The sequence below is a fragment of the Ailuropoda melanoleuca genome, chromosome 11, assembly GCF_002007445.2.
Source record: "Ailuropoda melanoleuca isolate Jingjing chromosome 11, ASM200744v2, whole genome shotgun sequence".
Classification (NCBI taxonomy): Eukaryota; Metazoa; Chordata; class Mammalia; order Carnivora; family Ursidae; genus Ailuropoda; species Ailuropoda melanoleuca.
Window position 1 is genome coordinate 16,016,945 of NC_048228.1, and position 20,704 is coordinate 16,037,648.

The 20,704-nt window shown below is 34.6% G+C and overlaps 1 long non-coding RNA gene across 1 annotated transcript in view; it reads right to left on the bottom strand.

Moving 5' to 3' along the window:
• Nucleotides 1–297: 297 nt before the first annotated feature.
• LOC117804373 overlaps nucleotides 298–20,704 on the bottom strand; it is a 72,800-nt gene continuing 52,393 nt past the window's right edge. Inside the window, exons 5-7 of the long non-coding RNA XR_004628728.1 lie at nucleotides 5,858–5,931; nucleotides 5,653–5,744; nucleotides 298–1,550 (exon numbers count right to left, since the gene is read on the bottom strand). This is a non-coding gene — a long non-coding RNA (uncharacterized LOC117804373). The remainder of the gene's footprint in view (nucleotides 1,551–5,652; nucleotides 5,745–5,857; nucleotides 5,932–20,704) is intronic.

The window sequence follows — 20,704 nt, forward strand, 5'->3', positions numbered from 1 at the left end:
TTACTGTCTTTTGTCTTTCTGCTTTAAAAAATTTCTCTTTATCACTATATTTTGCCTATTTAAATACAATGTGTCTTAGTGTGGGTCTACTTTTGTTGATTTTGATGGGATTTTTTTTTTTTTTAATGTGGTTATCTGTTCCTTCCCCAGATCAGGTAAGTTTTCAGCTATTATTTCTTCCAATAAATTCTCTGCCCCCTTTTCTCTCCTTTCTTCTTCTGGGACTCCTATAATACAAATATTACTACTATGTTTGATGGAATCACTGAGTTCCCTACCTAGTCTTATTTTATTTAATTATTTTTTTTAATTCAGTTTGATTACTTTATCTTCTAGGTCATTAATTCATTCCTCTGCTTATATCTATCTGTTATATCTGCTTATATCTGTTGCGCTTGCATAAAATGAGAAAACTGAGGAATTTATCCCAAATGAAAGGACGGGACAAGGCCATAGCCAGAGAAGTAAGACTCTGTGCCTATTTCTATATGTTAGGAAGAAGAGGTCCTGTAGTGCCCCACAGTATAGTAGTCCATGTTCCCCAGGAACTGGCACTTGCAGGAGTGTCTCCAGGGTGTGCTGTTTATGGTCTGCTGTTTTGTCTTGGCCACTTTATCCTTCAGACCAGTTATCTGCAGAGCCTCTCTCTGCCTTTGTGGGTAGTGTTTGGTTCCTGGCCTAAGTGTGTCATGTTTTAACCAGGTGTCCTCTGGTCTACTTGTGAAATAAGACCTGTTGCCACTCTCACTGGAACTGAGGCTCCAGAAAACTCCCACGTTGGGAGATATGGTATGAGCAGGGATTTGGGCCATTCTTCTGGGGGTAGGGCCCACCAAGCTGGGACTGAAGCAAGTGTGACTGGAAAGGGAGGTGGTTCTTCAGGGAGGGCTTAGTTTTAGAGTTGCAAGTATGGCCACTGTACATGTTCCTGCAGGTGGCCCTGTGCTTAGGCTGAGGGGTGGGAGGGGAAAATGGGACCGGCAAGTTCCTTTATTCACAGAGGGTTCTCTCCATGAACACGGTCTCTCTGGGGTGTGCTCTGAGATGACTGAAGTGCGTACGCAAGGAGCTCTTCAGGTCATTGTTTCAATGCTATATGCTCCCAGGCCATGGCCCTGCTTTTTCTCCAAGAGCAGCCTCAATACCCTCGGAGCTCTCCCTAAGCCAAGCACATTGACTTTTAAAATTTCAGATCTTAAGCCCCATTGGTTACAAGAACTCACAAAATTCAGCCCCTCTCACTTTCCAAGCTAATTGCTACAGGAATTTGTTTTTCCTGTGTACTCCCCTGTGTGTTAGTCTTTCACCCTTCTTTGTGACCGTGGCTCCCTATCCCCCACAGCAGTGGCCATGATCCATTTCACACTTCCTACCTTCTTCCATATGGCCTCTTCTCTCCCTTTAGTTGTGGAGTTTGTTCTGCCAGTCTTCAGGTCAATTTCTGGGGTATAAGGGATGATTCGATAGTTATCTAGTTGTATTCATGTAATGAGGTGAGCCTACAGTCCTTCTACTGAAGCCATCTTCCAGCCTTTCTCTGGAACAAGGAACTTTTGAGAATAAAGGAGATGCTGATTAACTTGCTTGTGGTGATGGCTTCCCAGGTACATATGCAGCTTATTCTTTGTTAATTATATCAATGAAAATACAAAGAAAACTCTAGTTCAAATAGATTCTAAACAAATTCTTAAAATACCAGCATAAATTTTTCTGGATTATGTTAGTAGCCCAGCACTAGGTCACAGTAGTTATCAAAATAAAAGGGTAAAGAATAGTATTAGAAAATAGAAACAAAGGAGAAGGGGGGTTACAGGACAAATGTTAACAGTATTGGAAAGAAAAGTGTTTTTTAAAGTGGGTTTGAAACTTTTATTAACAAAAAGATGTAAGAATATAGCTTACATTTTTATATGACCTTCAATGTTCTTTGAAAAGCTTACTGAGGAAAATTAAAAAGATGCCTTATACTATAATGACTCTTTCCAAGGAAAATGTGTTTTTCCATGATTAAGATGCCTTTTTTTCTACTTCATTGTTTTTCTCCTTGCTAACTGCTATCAATTCATTTTAGTCTGCAGCTAAAACTTTATCAAATGAAGATGGCACTGCAGTTTCATAAAAAGTGCCAACTAAAAAACAAATCGTTGTTACATTTTTATAAATGTAAAGAATAAAATTATATTCATTAAATTATTTTCAGACAGGCAAGATTAGAAAAGAAGTCATTATATATGCCAAATATCTGAATTTATTGCCTGTAGGATACTGTACCATCTTAGATGGGATCCATTAAAAAATATTGTCATTTAATATATACTTTAAAATGTTTTAAACTGTTTACATTTGATTCAAAATAAGATTTTTCCAATCATAAAAACTGTCCTTTAAGACTGTTTCAAATTAAGGTAAAACTTTATAGAGATGTTTCATAGAGAAAATGTTGGAATTTGGGTTCCACCTTTGTGTGTGTTCAAATATTAGCTATGTCAATACTGTGTCAATTTTTTTTAAAGATTTTATTTATTTATTTATTTATTTATTTGACAGAGATAGAGACAGCCAGTGAGAGAGGGAACAGAAGCAGGGGGAGGGGAGAGGAAGAAGCAGGCTCGCAGCGGAGAAGCCTGAGGTGGGGCTCCATCCCAGAATGCCAGGATCATGCCCTGAGCCTAAGGCAGACGCTTAACGACTGAGCCACCCAGGCGCCCCACTTTTTTTAAAAAGATTTGTCAGAGAGAGAGAGAGAGAGAGAGCACAAGCAGGGGGAGCAGTAGGCAGAGGGAAAAGCAGGCTCTCTGCTGAGCAAGGTGCCTGATGTGGGACTTGATCCTAGGACCCTAGGATCATGACCTGAGCCAAAAGCAGATGTTTAACTGAGTGAGCCACCCAGGCATCCCAATACTATGACAAATTTGACTTTGGCAATTTACTTAATCCTTCTGCTTTTTTTTTTTTTTTTAAACAGTAACTTGATTGACTTTACTAGTTTTAGGTGATAACTAGGTATAACCACTTTAAAGCACCCTGCAATGTTGTATTCATTTAACACTAACATCTGGTAGGTATTACAGGTCTTCTTACCTTTCATTTACCTACTCATTTCATTAACTAATACTCTAAAGTTCTTATAAAACCAACCCATTGACAACAGCTCATATGGCATTATTAGTCTATAATACCTAATATCCTTACATGTCTGCTTTCATTAACTATCAAGTTATATTTCAAACCTGTTTGTGTCCATTATACTTATTAAATAAAGTGGTAAAATATGACTCTAAAGAAGAAAAGAGTTTTTGCATTAATGCAAATAGTTTGGAAAAGCTACTAGAAAATATACATTATAGCATTAGGTGTGAATATGACAACTGTAAACGGCAGAAAGCTCTTTGAGAAAAATCATGCATCATTTTCCCATTTACATTCCACTTTTATTAATGAACTGGATGGAAAATAAAAGGCTTGTCTATCACATCAATGGATATTTAAGTAAACCTAAAATGTTTAAAGTATATTTGTATCAATTTTTAGAATCTCTTATTTTAAGTGTTGGTAAATCACCGATGTAAATACAGTTGATCACTCCTTGACACTTATTCACCTTGCTTTCTAGATATAGCACTATCTTGTTTATTATTTTACCTCATTTACCCTCCAACTTGGCTTCCACTTGTGGATCCCCCTGGAACACTACGTTCCAGGGTTCGCACTAACAACCTGTTGCTGGAGACCATCTCCAACTCTGATTCCTGACATGTTATATCTGCTTCTGATCTGACCTCATATAGACAGATAGGTAGAGGGGTGCCTGGGTGGCTCAGTTGTTAAGCGTCTGCCTTCGGCTCAAGTCATGATCCCAGGGTCCTGGGATCGAGCCCCTCAACGGGCTCTCTGCTTGGCAGGAAGCCTGCTTCTCCCACTCCCCCTGCTTGTGTTCCCTCCCTCGCTGTCTCTCTCTGTCAAATAAAATCTTAGATAAATTTTTGCACGTTTCATCTTCTTTCTTACTATGCTTCAGGAACACTGCTTTTTTTTGGTATTTCTTTAAATATTGTTTCATTTCAACTTGCAGAATATTTTTGTTCATATCTTCTGAAGGCTCATCTGATGACTGACTTCATTGTACTTTTTCTTTCAACTTCAGTTTTTCATGGACACCTTGCGTAAGTACCCTATTTAAATTAGTACTCCCTTGGATAAAACATTCACCATACTCTTACACAGCTGTATATTTTTAAACCACTTTTCACACAGTATGCATTTATTTGATTTATGGTTCACACTCTACCCTACTAAAATAAAAAGCTCCCTAAGGACAGAGTCCATTTATTAATGAATTCCTTCAGTTTTTTTTTAAATATTGTATTTTTCAAATTTTATTTTTGTTCTTCAAGTAGTTGTTAGTTGACTTTTCATCAACTGATATACGGTGAGTAAATTTATTGTGGTGGGCAAAATAACAGCCTCCTAAAGATATCCAATCCCCAATCCCAGGAATTTGTGAATGTTTTACCTTACATGACAGATATGTTTAAGAATAAGGATTTGGGGGGGCACCTGGGTCACACAGTTGTTAAAAGTCCAACTCCTGGTTTCAGCCCAGGTCATAATTTCAGGGTCATGGGGCTCCATGCTCAGTGCAGAGTCTGCTTGAATTTCTCTCTGACCCTCCTCCTCTCTCTCTCTCTAAAATTAAAAAAAAAAAAAAAAAAAGAAAGAAAGTAAGGATTTGGGGATTATTTTCACTATCCAGTTGGGCCCAATTTAATTACATAGATCATTAAAAGGAATGTCCCTGGCTATAATTAAGAGACATGTGACTATGGCTGAATATTTATAAAGATCTTATATTGCTGGCCTTAAAAATGGAGGAAGGGGCCAGGATTTTAGGAATATGGCCAGCCTCAAAAAGCTGGAACAGGCAAATGAAATGATTCTCCCCAAAAGCCTTCAGATAGGAGGAATGGAGCAAAGCCAGTACTTAAGTTTTAACCCAGGGAAACTCATTTTTTCATGTCTGATCTACAGAACAGTAAAATAATAAATTTGTATTGTTTAAGACACCAAAGTTGTAAAACAGTTTTTAAAAGTCTCAAAAAATTATATAACAGTTTTCAAATTTAATCATAATTATATATATATATATATATATATATATATTTTTTTTTTTACATCAAAAACCAGGGATGTACTGTATGGTGAAACATAATAAAAAATACTATAAAAAATAAAAGATACTATAAAAATTATAATTTTTAACATTATAAAAATATATCATAGTGTATATAGATTATTACCTTAGATCTTATTCCTGCAATGAAGTGAAAGGTAATATAATTGATAGCATTTTTTATTAAGAGGTAATTTGAGTAGCAGTGGTTAAAAAACTAATTGTGATAAATGAGTGGAAATAAAGTGAAGTGGTGGCTTAGAGGAATGAAATTCTACATTCTGAAGAGTAATGTAGAGAGCTTCTTAAAGGAGAAAGTTTTGGGGAGAATAATAAGTAATATTTTTAAAAAGGAAGAAATACATAGTTTGGGCATTACAGAAATGGGAATGAAAGGCACTTACAAACATAGATTAAGTTATGGTAATTTATACTAAGTTCTATTTAAATTGGAGATTCACTTCAGAAACAAAGAGGTGTACCTGGGCTTCAGTGGCTTAGAAGGTGTATTTCTCAGGCATTATCCAATGACTAGAAGGTGATCCATTCAGATATATTGATAAAACATTTAAAACTGTCAAAAATAATTTTAAAAATTTAAAAACATGACTGTCACACAATATCAATATATGCAAGTATTGAAATCTTAAATCTTTAATGAGACAACCAACAGAATAATCTGATTACCAATAATTTCATTCTTATTTTTGGCCTGCTCAGTGTTCTGAGGTAGTGTTTTGAAGTCTGCATAGTTTTAGAACCTGAAAGAGAAAGAATAGTATCAAGGTATTGTTTTCAATAAGAATTATAAATGCTATGTAATAGTTAAAGTTAATGCTTGTTAAAAAGATTAACCAAATCCTCTTTTACAAATGCACAATATTTCCTCATATGTATACATAACTATAGTTACGTATATAGTTCTATAGAGTTGTTATAAGCCAACCATTTGTTTCTGTGGGGAGCTGCAGCGAAACTAACATCTGACCTATAAATAGAAGTTTGGAATACAACCATTTGTCAGTTAGCCATTTGGTTCTATGAACAAAAGATGCTGCTATCAATCAAGCCTGGTGTCATACAGTCAATGTTTTACAGGTGAAACTATTTAAGTTTCAAGGGCTTTTTTTTCTTCCCATATAACCTACTTTAATTTTCAGTATATATATTTATAATCAAAGGGTTAGGCTCCTCTGTGTTTTCACAGATTTTGTCATATACTTCCAGTGTTTCTGCTTCACTAATTTTCTATATTGCTATAAACATGCAATGTCTATATATTTGTTTCCATCTTCAAATGTTAAACATTTTCATTATCCTTTTCTGGTATGCAGGTATATAATCTTACTTTGGAAAGTGGTTTTAGAATTAGCACCAACACTTTTATTTGTAAAGGCTAGCTATATGTAAAAGCTAGTAACAATAATCATAATACTTAAGATTATATGTAAGGATTGCAAAATGTTTTAAATAAAATCATTAATTTTACATTTCCAATGCTGTTTATTTTGCTTCTCCTTCCAGTTTTGGATACTTACAAATATGAAAGAAACTGATCTAAATACTCATTACTTTTAAAATGAGGAAATGTGCCCTCCAGCAACTCTTAGAGCATTACTCTGTGAATGCAATACAATGTGTTAAGGTCATTTAACACTACATCAAAAACTAATGAGGTACTATACAGTGGATAACTGAACATAATAAAAAAAAGAATCATGCATTTCAAAGGGAAATTAGGTCTACATTACATTTTTTTCCCCACAAAAATTATTTAAGCTATTTTTTTTTTTTTTAATATATGGGACTCCTGACTAAGCACAAGTGAGAAAAAACAAATGAACAGAATAGGAATACATGACTTAGGGTTTTAATGGGAATATATTTTCAGCGTTACATGTAACAATCTGAATTCTACATTTCTGGGTTTTCAATGGTTGTCATTTAACATGATTTATTTCTGAAAAGTGTGGGACTGACACTTTATAATTTAAGGATCTTCTTTTCATAACAGGCACAATTAAACCAGAAGCAGTTACTCTAGCAAATACAAAAAGTGCTGCTTGAAAAGAATAAGCTTTCAAATGCCATATATTTTACTGTCAGGAAAACTATGATCAAAAAGTAAGCTTTGTTACTAAAAGCCCCAAATATACTTATTTACAATAATTCTATGGGGAAAATAAATATAGATGAAAATGTAACAGTGCTGTCAGCTATTCATGAATATGGTACATCTTGGTATTTTAGCATCAGAAATTAACTGAAATGACTCTGGACTAAAAAAAAGGTATGCAGTGGAGAGGTTCTTATTTTTTTTCCTGATATAAATGATTAATGAGTGAGGTTGGTCACTATCACCTAAAATAGCCAAAAAAAAAAAAAAATCCCCAGAAAATGTCTGAATTTCAGGAATAAAGGTAGAAATAGATTCACTTTAAGGAAGGAGGAGCAGTTCAATTATTGCACAGCACAATATGCAGCAAGTATTTTAGAATGAATAGTCAGTATTCACAGGTATTGTAAATTATCAAAATATTTAAAAATAATATATCAGATATATCCAAAGGAGTATAGATATTTCAATAATTTTCAAAATTCTTATAATTTTATCATTACCATGAATTCTATCATTCCAAATTCAAAATTTCTATCCTGAATCCTAAAATTTTAAAATACATTACATTCTCCAATATCCTAATTTTCTCTAAGACATGATTGTGTAAAAACATCTGGTCTCAATTCTAATGGTAGAAATTTATGGAAATAATTATTATTTTCTTCAATGCCAAAATACAAAGGAACAAGTAAAAGTAATTTCACAATTCCTCCAATTTCTTGTACTACTCAGAAAAAATAAAAATTAAAGATCCATACTGACTGCTAGTCTTTTTTCAATGGGGAAACCATAGCTGCAAGAGGTTTTCTGATTTCTTTCTAGAAACCTACTCTGAGTTTCCCAATGAAACACTTTCCCTTAGTTTCCTTCCTCATCCCAGAAGTACAAACCAGCATCAGACAGCCACGCCCTAGCTCTTAAATGCATATTCTGTACAGAATTCAATTGCTAATGTGATGTTTTATATATTCTAAGATGCAATGAGGATAGCACCTATTAGTTGCATACATGATCAGAAACTTAATAAGGCTCTGAAAAGTGATCTTATAAACTAGTGGTAAAAAGAATACTTAATAATATAAAACATTTTAATACACTAGGCATGAACTCTGAATTAGTCCAAAAATGCTTTTTTTAAAAAGTGTATTTATTTTAGAGAATAAGCAAGCAGGCATGAGGGGCAGAGGGAGAGGGATAGAAAACTCAAGCAGACTCTTCACTGAGCGTGGAGCCCTGACATAGGGCTTGATCCCATGATCCTGAGATCATGACCTGAGTTGAAACCACTAGTTGGACGCTTACCTGACTGTGCCACCCAGGCACTTCCTCCCCACCAAAATGCTCCACTAAGATTGGAAGATAGTATGCTACATATAGATAAATCACAAATGAAGTGATACCTATTTTTCCCTTAAACATCAGACAGGCACTATACAATTTAAAGTGAAAAGAACATTACAGTACAGTATAATTCAGTCTCTTTGATTAAATTTTATGATTATGACTTATGTCTACAATTTAACATCTTAATTAAATCTTCAACTATTTTCATTTCTAAAAGCTAGTCTTCATTTATGTAACTAAACCACTAAGTGATTTTTCCATCCCAATCAATAATATCTGGTAATAATTTTAATACCATTTCTAAATGAGTTGATTTTAGGATTCCATTTAAACTTTAGAAAGAAAAAAATGAATAAAAACCTGAATCCCTGCCTACAGATTTTGGTGTGGGAGTAAAAAATAGTTAAATATATTTATACTTTGTTAGAACATCTGTGAATACAAATAAGGCAAAATGAAAAGTCAGTAAATGGTTGGAAAATAATTCTACTTCAGGTACTTTGGTCAGCGAAGATGTCTGTTGTTTGAGCTGACACTCATTCATTGCTGTGTTTCTATCACATAAAGCAATTCCTGACATGTATTAACTCATACTCATTGATAAATGCACGATATGCCATGTAATATGGAAACTAAGCTGGGTTGACACAATTATTTTCTTTGTATTATGAAAACATTCAATATATTTGAAGTATTTCCTAATATATTAAAACACTTTTAAACTTCATTACAAGAACTCCCATATAAGAAAGTCATGGAGAATGAATGATGTCACGAAGATGGTGACATCCCCCTCCCAACAACTATTCATGAACAAGACGCAACAGAGAATCCTAGAATATGGGGGTGAGTCTGAAGCAAACCCCCGTACTACAGAGCCCAAAATGGACTGTATTGGAAGGGTAAGAGGAAAAACCACACATTGATTACAGTGCCCCACCCCAGGCTGGTTGGTACAGCACCACACAGGTCTCCTCTGAACCTAAAATTCCTCTAGTGAGAATCAGCCAGTAGTGACATCCAGCCTTACTCCAGTATTGTGGGTCACTTTGTGGGAGCCCCTACTCTGATCTAACCCCATCGTTATCACATAAAAATCTGTGGGGTTCAATCACTGGGAATCAAATTGTGGTGGAGAGGGGTTTCCAAAAACCTGCACTTGGATCTTGGCAGAACAAATTCTTACCTTCAAAGCCTAAGTATAGTCCCAACCAGTGGCTTTGCACAGCTGTAGCACCAAGTCAGTGACACAATCTGACCAGGGAATCTGAAAGTGTGAAGGTCTGCCTGATATGAGTCCCCAGATGAGGAGTTTTGCTACTGCTATAAAGTATTCTTCCCAGGCAGAGACACTGAGACATAGCCTCACCCACTGTGGACCATACATCCCAGCCTCATTTCACAGCAAGGACTGGCAAGGACATCTGGAAACTGCATAACTCAGCCTTGAATGGGCAAAGCTGGCTGCTCCCAGAGCAAAGCCAGTACCAGGTGTGCAGGCTTCATTTATAGAAATGTTCACTTTGTGAGAGTAGCACCTAGCACTTCCTGGCCAGAAAGCCTATTCAGGAAAATCTGGGGTTGTCTGAAGGGGACCCTGCCAACCTACCCAGGCAGGAAAATGGAATCTTAGTCCCATGAGCTGAGGAACTTGGCTCTGAACTCCTTCTGGCAGGTGGAGTTGATGAGAACACCTGGAAGCTGCCTCATAACTCTGCAATGCGTAAGAAAAAAAGGTGGGTGTGCATACCTGATTGCCCCCCAAACAAAGCAGTGTTTTGCCAAGGACTGTGGGGCACAGGTCAGCTTGAGTCAAGACCACAAATAATAAGCCTTCCTGACCTTAGAGCAGTTTCTGCTGCACCTGGGCAGGAAAACTAATTTGTAGCCCCACTCACTGTGGAATAAAGCCTTCAGCCTGCCCAACCATGAAACCTTACCAGAGCATAGGGGAAGCTATATAGCCCATCCAACATCCCTGCTTACACTGGAACTTGAGAATATAGCCCATAGCTTCTCTTGTCTGCAGAGCAAAACTGTTGGCTTCACTTGACTAGGATATTCAGTGCACACACTTGCCTGATTTAGGTCCTCAAACATTTAGCTGTGCAGGCCCTGGGACTCGTCACGCTGCCCTGCCAGGGAAGGAAAGCTAATTCATAGCTCCAGTACCCCTCCATAAAGTACCCAGTCCCGATCATCTAGTAAGCCTAACCAGAGAATCCAGGGATCTGTAGAACCAATCTACTGTTTCAGTTGGGCAGAGAACAGTCAGAAGTCCTATCCAGCAGTTCTTAGCCAGTTTTACACCCCCTTTTACCCCTTACCTTGAACAGTTGCCTCACCTAAAAATAGGTCCTAATAGCAAGCCCAACCTGCCCAATGACATCCCAGCAGACATGTCCAAAAACACAAACTGGACTGACTGGTGATGAACCATCTCTGCCAAAGTAAACCTGTGAAGTTTGAAAGAGGAGCCCTATTACTTATATGCACAGATTCCAACATGAGGAATCAGGTTCACAAAAAAATCAGGTGAACATGACACCAGTAAAAGAAACTAATAAGGCCACAACTGACCCTAGAGAAGTAAAGATCTATGAATCATCCAAGAATTCAGAATAGTCCTTTTAAAGAAGCTTAATGAACTACAAGAACACACAGACAATTGAATGGAATTAGGAAAACAATTACAAGAACAAAATGAGAAGTTCAACAAAGATATAGCATAAAAAAACTAATGAATTCTAGAGCTAAAAAATACCATAACTAAAGAATTCATTGAAGAGCTGCAAAAGCAGCCTCAACCATGCAGAAGAATAAATCAGCAAACTGGAAGATGGGACATTTGATATTATCCAGTCAGAGAAGCAAATGACAAAGAGTGAGGGAAATCTATAATGTTTATGAGACACAGTGAAAAGAAACTTGTTCACATTATAGAAATTCCAAAAGGAGAAGAGGAATAAAAAGAATGCAAAATATCTTTAAAGCAATAATGGGTGAAAACTCCCCAAATCTGGGGAGAGAAAGAGACATCCAGATACAAGAGGTGCAAAGCACCCCAAATAAGTTGAATAAGACTACACTGACATACAATATTAAGTTGTCAAAAGTCAAAGACAAACACTTTTTTAAAGCAAAATTAAAGAGAAGTTATATGCAAGCAAAACACCACAAGACAGATTTCTTTTTCTTTTTTTTTAAGAGCGTTTTATTAACTGAGGATACAGAAAAAGCTCTCACGAGCAAGAGGGGTGGCAATAGGGCTGCCGATAATCAGATTTCTTAACAGAAACTTTAAGCAAGGAGAGAATGGGATGACATATCTAAAATATTAAAGAAATGTCAAACAAAAATACTAGATGAAGGTATCCTTCATAAACAAAGAAAGGATAAAGACTATCCCAAAAAAACAAAAGCTGAGAAAATTCATTACCACTAGATTAGTCTTACAGGATATGCTAAAGGGATTCTTTCGGTAGAAATAAAAGGTTGTTAATTATCATAAAAACTTAAGGTAACATAAGTATTACTAGTAACAATAAATATAGTCTAAGTTGGATTCTGTAATATGGTAATAGTGGTACATAATTCACTTACAACTCTAGTTTTAAAGTTAAACAAATGTAGTAAAAATATCCATAACTATAATAATCTGTTATTAGTTGCACAAACTAAAAAAATATGAGTGAAAGGAAAAGTGTAAAGGTTAAGAATTCTATTAAATTTAGTTGTTATTAGTTTAAAATAGTGTTACGAGTTTAAAATATATTTTATGTAAGCCTCATGGTAACCACATGGAAAAAATCTGTAACAATTACACAAAAGGCGTGATAAAGAAGCCAAAACATAATTCCAAAATTCATCAAAACACACACAAAAAGACAGTAGGATAAGAAGGATCAAGAAACAACTAGAAAACAATGAAAAAATAGCAACAGTAAGTCCTTAACTATCAATAATTACTTCAAATATAAATGAACTAAATTCTCCAAAAGACACAGAATGGCTAAATGGATATAAAACAAGGTCCAACAATTTGCTACCTCTAAGAGACTCAGGTAAGCCTGAAAGACACAAGCAAGCCAAGAGTGAAGGGATGAAATAGATATTTTAAGAAAATGATAATAATTTTTAAAAAATGGGTAGCTATACTTAGACATAATAGACTTAAAAATGGTAAAAAAAAAAAGAAAAGTTCAGTATATTATGATGAAGGGATCAGTACATCAAGAAGATTTAACAATTGTAAATAACTTTGTGCCCAACATTGGAGTACGTAAATATATAAAGCAAAAACTAATGGAACTAAAAGGAGATCTAAACAATAATACAATAATTGGGAACTTTAATATCTTACTCTCTACAATATATAGATCATCCAGACATTCAAAGAAATAGGAGATTTGAACAACACAATAGTCTAAATGGACCTAACAGATATATACAGAACATTCTATCTAATAAAAGCAGAATACAAATTCTAAAGAGCACATGAAACATTTTCTAGGACAAACCATTTGTTAGGCCACAGAACAAGTCAGCAAATTCAAGATGACTGAAATTATATGAAGTAAATATTCTGACCACAATAGTGTGAAACTAAACATAACAAGAGGGAACTGGAAAATTCATGAACACATGAAAATCAAGCACTCTGCTGAATAGCCAACAGATCAAAGAAGAAACTAAGGGAAAAATTATAGAAGTATATTGAAACAGCAAAAATGGAAAAAACTCATAAAATTTATAGGATGCAGCAAAAGAGATACATAGCAATAAACACCTACATTAAGAAACAAGAAAAATCCCAAAAAAACAAACTAACTCTACTCTTTAAGAAACTAGAAAAAGAATAAACTGAGCCAAAAGTTATCATAAGGAGGGGAATAAGAAAGAGTAGAGCAGAAATAAGTGAAACAGAGAACAGGAAAACAATAGAAAAGGTTAACCAACCCTAGAGTTGGTTCTTTAAAAAAGGAAAAAAAAAAAAAGACAAACCTTTACCTAGATTAACTAAAGAAAAAAAAAAGATCAAAATCAACAAAATTATAAATGAAATTGTGTGGGAACATTACAACCGACACCCCAGAAATGCAAAAGATTAGAGGTTACTATTAATAGCTATACCCCAATAAACTGCATAGCCTAGAAGAAATGGAAAAATTCTTAGAAACATACAATTTACCAAGACTAAATCAAGAAGTAATAGAAAGTCCAAATAGGCCAATTACTAGTAAGGCGATTCAGTTGGTAATCAAAAATCTTCCAACAACAACAAAAACACCCAGGACGAGATGGCTTCACTGATTAATTTTACTGAACATTTAAAGAAGGATTAATACCAATCTTTCACAAATTCTTCCAAGAAATCAAAAAGGGGGAAACACTCCCAAATTCATTTTATGAGGCCAGCATTATCCTAATATCAAAGCAAGAAAAGGACACACCAGAAAACTGTAGTTCTGTATCTCTAATGCATATATATGCAAAAGTTCTCAAAATATTAGCAAACTGAATTCAGCACATTAAAAAAAAATCATTTACCATGATTGAGTGGTATTTATACCTGGGATGAAAGGATGGTTTGATGTAAATGAATTAATGTAATACATCACATTAGTTTAAAAAAAATATCTCAGTATACACAGGAAAAGTATTTGACAAAATTCAACACCCATTCATAATAAAAATCTAATAATTATGTGCAGATGAAACTTTCCTCAACATAATAAAGGCCATATATGACAAGCCAATAGATAATATCATATTCAATGATGAAAGGTTGAAAAATTTTCTTCTTAGATCAGGAACACGACAAGGATGCCCACTTCTCACTGCTTGTATTCAATATAGTATTGGAAGTCCTTCCCAGAGCAATCAGGCGAGAAACAGAGATACAAGGCATCAGAATTGGAAAGGAAGAAGTGAAAATGTTTATTTACAGATGACATGATTTTATATAAAGAAAATCCTAAGACTCTACCCAAAAACTGTTAGATCTAATCAATTAAATCAGTAATATTGCAAGATACAAAGGTAATATAAATAAATTAGTAGCATTTCTATACAATGAATTATCTGGGAAAAATAAAATGATACCATTTATAGTAGCTCCAAAAATAATAAAATACTTAGGAATAAACTTACCAAGGAGGTGAAAACTTTTTACTCTGAAAACATTGATGAAACCCATCATTGATGAAATACACCAAAGACAAAAAATAAATACAAAGGGACCCCATGTTCATGGATGAGAAAAATCAGTACTACTAAAATGTCAATACTACCCGAAGCCATCTATAGATTCAATGCAATTCCTATCAACATTCCAAAGGCAGTTTTTATAGAAGTAGAGAAAACAATTCTTAAATTTATATGGACCCACAAAAGACCTTGAACGGCCAAAGGAATCCTAAGAGAAACAAAGTGGAAGGCATCACACTTCCTGATTGCAAGCTATCCTGTAATGCGATAGCAATCAGAACAGTGTGGTGCCAGCATAAAGGCAGCAAAACACATCAACGGACAGAACTGAGATCCCGAAAGTAAAGTCACATACATTTGGTCACCTAATATTTGACAAGTGAGCTAAGAATACTAAATGGAGAAAAGACGGTTTCTTCAATAAAGGTTGCTTGGAAAATAGGACATTCACATGAAAAAGAATGAAAACAGACCCCTATCCTAAAACACTCAGAAAAATTAACTTAAAACGGATTAAAGACTTAAATTTAAGACCTGAAATCATGAAATACTTAGACAAAAACCTACAAGAAAAAAATCTCCTCGACATGGATCTTTTTAATTATTTTTTTAATATGACACCTAAAGCACAATCAATAAATTAAAAAAAAAGCATGACTACAACAAACAAGTGGGACTGCCCAGAAAAAAAGTCAAAAGACCACCTATAAGATAGGAAAAATATTTGCAAACGCTATATCTGATAAGGGGTTAATGTCCAAAATATATAAATAATTCCTACAACTCAATAGCAAAAAAAAAGAAAAAAAGATAAAAGAAAAAACCAACAAAAAAACAAACAAAACAAAAACAAACCTAAGAATCCAACTAAACCCAGCAAAAGACCTGAATAGACACTGTTCAAAGACGATGTGTGCCTGTCTAACAAGTGTACAGAAAGATGCTCAACATGGCTAGTCATCAAGAAAATACAAACCAAAACTACAATGAGATACTACATCATGCCTTTAAAAAATGGTTATTATCAAAAAGGCAAAAAATAACAAATAGTGGCAAGGATATGAAAAAAGTTTACTTTTGTGCACTGTTAGTGGGATTATAAACTGGCACAGCCACTATGGAAATCATTATGGAGAATTCTCAAAATATTAAAAGAACTATTCTATGACACAGCAATTCCACATCTGGGAATATTTTGAAAGCTATCTGCACTCCTAGGACAATTAGGTGCACTGGGTGTTATACACAAGTAATGAATCATGGAACTTTACATCAAAAACTAGGGATGTACTGTATGGTGACTAACATAATAAAAAAATATTTTAAAAAATAGCCAAGACATGAAAGCAACCTGTGTCCATCGATAGATGAATAAAGAAGCTGTATTTATATACAATGGGATCTTATTCGGCCATAACAAAAGAGGACATCTGCCATTTGTGACAATACAGATGGACTTGAGGGCATTATGCTAAGTGAAGTAAGTTGGAGAAAGACGGATATTTTATCATCTCACCTCTATGTACATTTAAAAAAACCTGAGTTCATAAAAAAAAAAAATCAGATTTGTGTTTACCAGAGGCATAAGGCTGAGGGGCGGGAGAACTGAAGGAAGGTGGTAAAAAGGTACAAAATTCCATACTAGACCTGTACAACATGATGACTACGTTTAACATTGCTGGATAACATCTATGAACTCTGTTAAATACTGAGTCCTCATCACAAAGAAAACCTATCTATAGCAGATGGTTGATGCTAACTAAACTCACTGCCATAATCACTTCACAACATAAATCTGTCAGCCTGTACACCTCAAACTGCTACAGGGCTACGTCAATTACATTTCAATTAAACTGGGGGAAAAAAAAAAAAGTCATGATTGGTGACCACGACAGCAAACATGACTGAGCATGAAGAAGGGAATTGTGTTCACCCAGATTTTAGGTTCTATAGTCACAGAATCGTCAGGTCGTGAAATTTCAGTTACAATGTAAGCAAAAATATAAACTAGCAGGAAGAGAGAGCAAATAAAAACCTGTAATGTACCAACATTTCAAGTGAATAGATGGCATTTTTTTCCCAGACTAAATCTCTCTAAATGGGGTTATGGAATAGTCCCTTTAATGTGTGCAATACATACTGAGTCAGTGGTATTGCTAATGCTAGCACAGTCCTTAATGGTAATCACTGTTTACTGACTGCATATTTTACCTGTTATTTTTCACAAATTCACATATATTAACTCATTCATTATTGCTTTCACAACCCTATTATTCTGTACTTTTATTAACCACATTCTACAACTGAGGAAACTGAAGATCCATGAGATTGATAACTTGTCTAAAGTCACACAACTCATCAGTGGTCCTATCATGAGTCAAACTCATGAAACTGGGCTCCAGAGCCTGAGGTCCTGATGTCTTTGTTATACCCTCTTATAAGTATGTATCTCTTCAGTGTGTTACACACACACACACAAACACACACACACACACACACACCTCTTTCACATACTTAACATCACCATTAATTATGGAATCAATCATGCCTTTAGGAAATGCACATTGTGACTTTCAGCATGCCAGGGACTATAACAGATGCTGAGTATAAAGTGGTGGAGAAGATCCTTACATTCTAACACTTGTTAGAATTATAATACAGACTTTATTTAAGACTATTGTAATAGTGGTCAGACATCAAGGTAGGGGGATTCCCGCTAAGCTGGCCTAGCAGAATTCTTACTAAAACTGGAGGAGACGGGTGAAGACAAGGTCTCAAGATGAGGCCTAGTCAAAAAGAGTGCTGAGAGGATACTGACTACATCGGTCATGGAGAGAATTTTTGTTAAGACAAACGAGGAAGCTACCCTTTGGAGCTCAAAATCTAGTAGAGAGTGACAATTTCTGTTCCTATTAAAGACTAAAAAGAAAATAAGCCAGGCCTTGGAGAGTTACTGGAGTTGTTAATGTGAGGTGCGGGTTTAAAAAAGTTAGTGTTTGAGGAAGGCCATTTTGAAGATTTGATATTTGAGCTCAAATAATAATCCTCCGCTCAGCTATCAGGTTATTTTTGGATCCTTCTCCTGTGAATTACTACATTGTAGATGTTTGCTTATAGTGTTCCAGTATACTGCAAATTTAAATATATGTATATTTCTCCCCATAGACTGTGGAATCCATACAGAGTGTGATTGTTTTATTTATTATAATATAGCCAACCCAAAGTTGTACCTAAAAGAATGGTAAGGGCTTCATAAATATTTTTTCCACACCACGGGAGAGTATAAAAAATAATTTTCTATTTCTATTTTTGTGATTTTGCTTAATGTTCTTCTTTTAAAAAGCAATACAAATTATATTTAAAAATCTTTAGTAATAAATGTCTTCTCTTGCTCTAATATATCAAGAGAAGGTTTATCATATGGCAGGAAAAGATAAAGAGAACTCAGAACATTTTCCTCATGAAAACCTTAAAGAATCCATCAGAACTTTGGTTTGATCATATTTTTTTCTCAAATTTTTATCATATTTTACATTACCTGAGAGAGAGAAAAAAATAAAATAAAGGGAGCTCTTTGTCCTGATCTATATTAATGATCATGTGCTTGTTTTCTCTGCATCCCTCTTCCCCCTTACCTATTTTTATACATTTCAAAACACTTCTCCAACCCACCAAGTTATAAAGCAATGCCATCTAAAAGTCTGTATATAAAAGATAAATTCAATTATAATAGAGTATTTTACTTTGCAATTGGATTAGTAAAAGGACTCTGAAGAGGATAAGAGCTGAAAGAAAAACCAAGTAATGCTAGATCTTACTTATAGAATATACTCACCTAAGAAATAAGTTATGGAAGGTGACTTGAAATCAATGCCATTATTATGTATTCACAAGCTAAATGTCAATATGTCACCTGGGTGAACAAAGATAAGGGGAGAGATGTTTTAAGAGAAAAGTAAATATTAAAAGCTCTTCATTATGTTTTGTGATAGGTTGACATGTTTACAGAGAATAGCTGCATAGCGAAGTACAGGAGTACAGGTCTCTGTAAACATGTCAACCTTGGTGACATATTGACACTTAGCTTGGTGTCATTATTCAAAGTTTTTTTTTTAAATAAAGTTACTTTTGTAAAAAAAAATCCTCAAGACACTGATATCAAATATTGGATTTTTAAAAAACAATTTTGGATTAATTAATACATTTTCTTGTGTAAATGTGAATATTTCAAGTCATATTCTCATATGGGCTTCTTTAAATGTTCTTCCAAAGACCCAAAAAGACAGAGTTACTGATTAAAATGCCTAAATCTAACACTCAGGGTAACAGAGCTGTTCAGTAAGAAATGAAATGGAAAAAAACATTATTGCTTACACACCCCCTTTTTTTTTTTTTTTTTTTTTTTTTTTTTTTGAGACAGAGAGAGAGGGGGAGAGAGTTCAGGGGAGGGGTAGAGGGAGAGGAAGAGAATCTAAAGCAAGTTCCATGTCCAGCACAGAGCCCATCAAGAGGCTTGATATGATGACCCTAAGATCATGATCTGAGCCAAAATCAAGACAGATGCTTAAGCGACTGAGCTACATGGGCACCCCTCAAGCACAAGTTTTTGACATTTAGAAGAATGCTTGTTTTTTTTTTTTTTTTAGAGGAGATAATTGTACTGCTAGATAAGAAGTCAGTTTGGTCCCAGTTTTCAAAAAGTGTAACACGAACAGCAAAGCTAATAATTTCAAAGACATCAGAAAATAAATAATCTTAACACTGTATGAAAAGAAGAAATACAACGTGTTTTTCAATGTCAGTACAAAAATTAAAGAAAAAAAAAGAAGCCTGGGAAAAATGTTTCTATCTTCTACTGATGTTATATGATACCATCTGTAATTCAGCAACAATTATTGTGATAGGTGATAACCTTGATTATTCTCATTTACAAAAAAAAAAGATCAAGTAACAACTTACAAATTTTATAAATTTATTTAATTTCTATATGAAGAAGATAAGTGCGTTGAAAATTTCTGGGTTTGGAATCCCTTTATCTTACTGGATTGTCATTTACTTTTAGCTATACCTTTAGAAAATAAATTTTTAGAAGTAGCAAGTGATGAATGATTGCAAATGAGTATTGAAAATCTGGCATCACATGCTGTATTTTGAGTAGTAATTAAATATAAACATCATGATCTTGATTTTCCTTAAAATCTCTTGTTCATTTCAATATACATCTTAAGAATGGTTTCTCAAGCTGTTATTAAAATAAAGATATAATTTAGATATTTTATTAATTACTAAGGCTTCTGAAACAAAATTCGAAACTTATTTTTTCATAGTCTTGAAGTCTAAAAGTCCAAGATCAGTATTCTGGCCAGATAAATTCCTAATGAGAACTCTTCCTGACTCGTAGATAGCTGCCTTCTCGTGATTTCCTTGTTGTGTGTGTGTGTGTGGTATTTTGTTTGTTTTTGTTTATTTTTTGTGCAGGTACACAGAGAAATTGCAAGAGTGAGCTCTGGTATCTCTTCTTATGAGGACACTAATCCAATTAGATTAAGGCTCTACCCTTATGACCACACTAAACCTTAATGACTTCTTCAGAGACCCCATTTCCAAATACAGCCACACTGGGGTTAGGGGTTCAGCTTAATTTTGGAGGGTCACAAATATTCAATCCATAACATGTGTATCATCCTCTCTGAGTCATTTTGCCATTAATCTAGGCTAGAGTGGATAATTTAACAAGAAATGAGCTCATTTGTCACATTGAAACCTTTAAATATTGACACACCGTTTTGAAAATAATTTCTAGAGTTTAATGGTAGCTGCTTAAATAGAACTTACTCTAGGTGTCCATTCCTCAAAATATC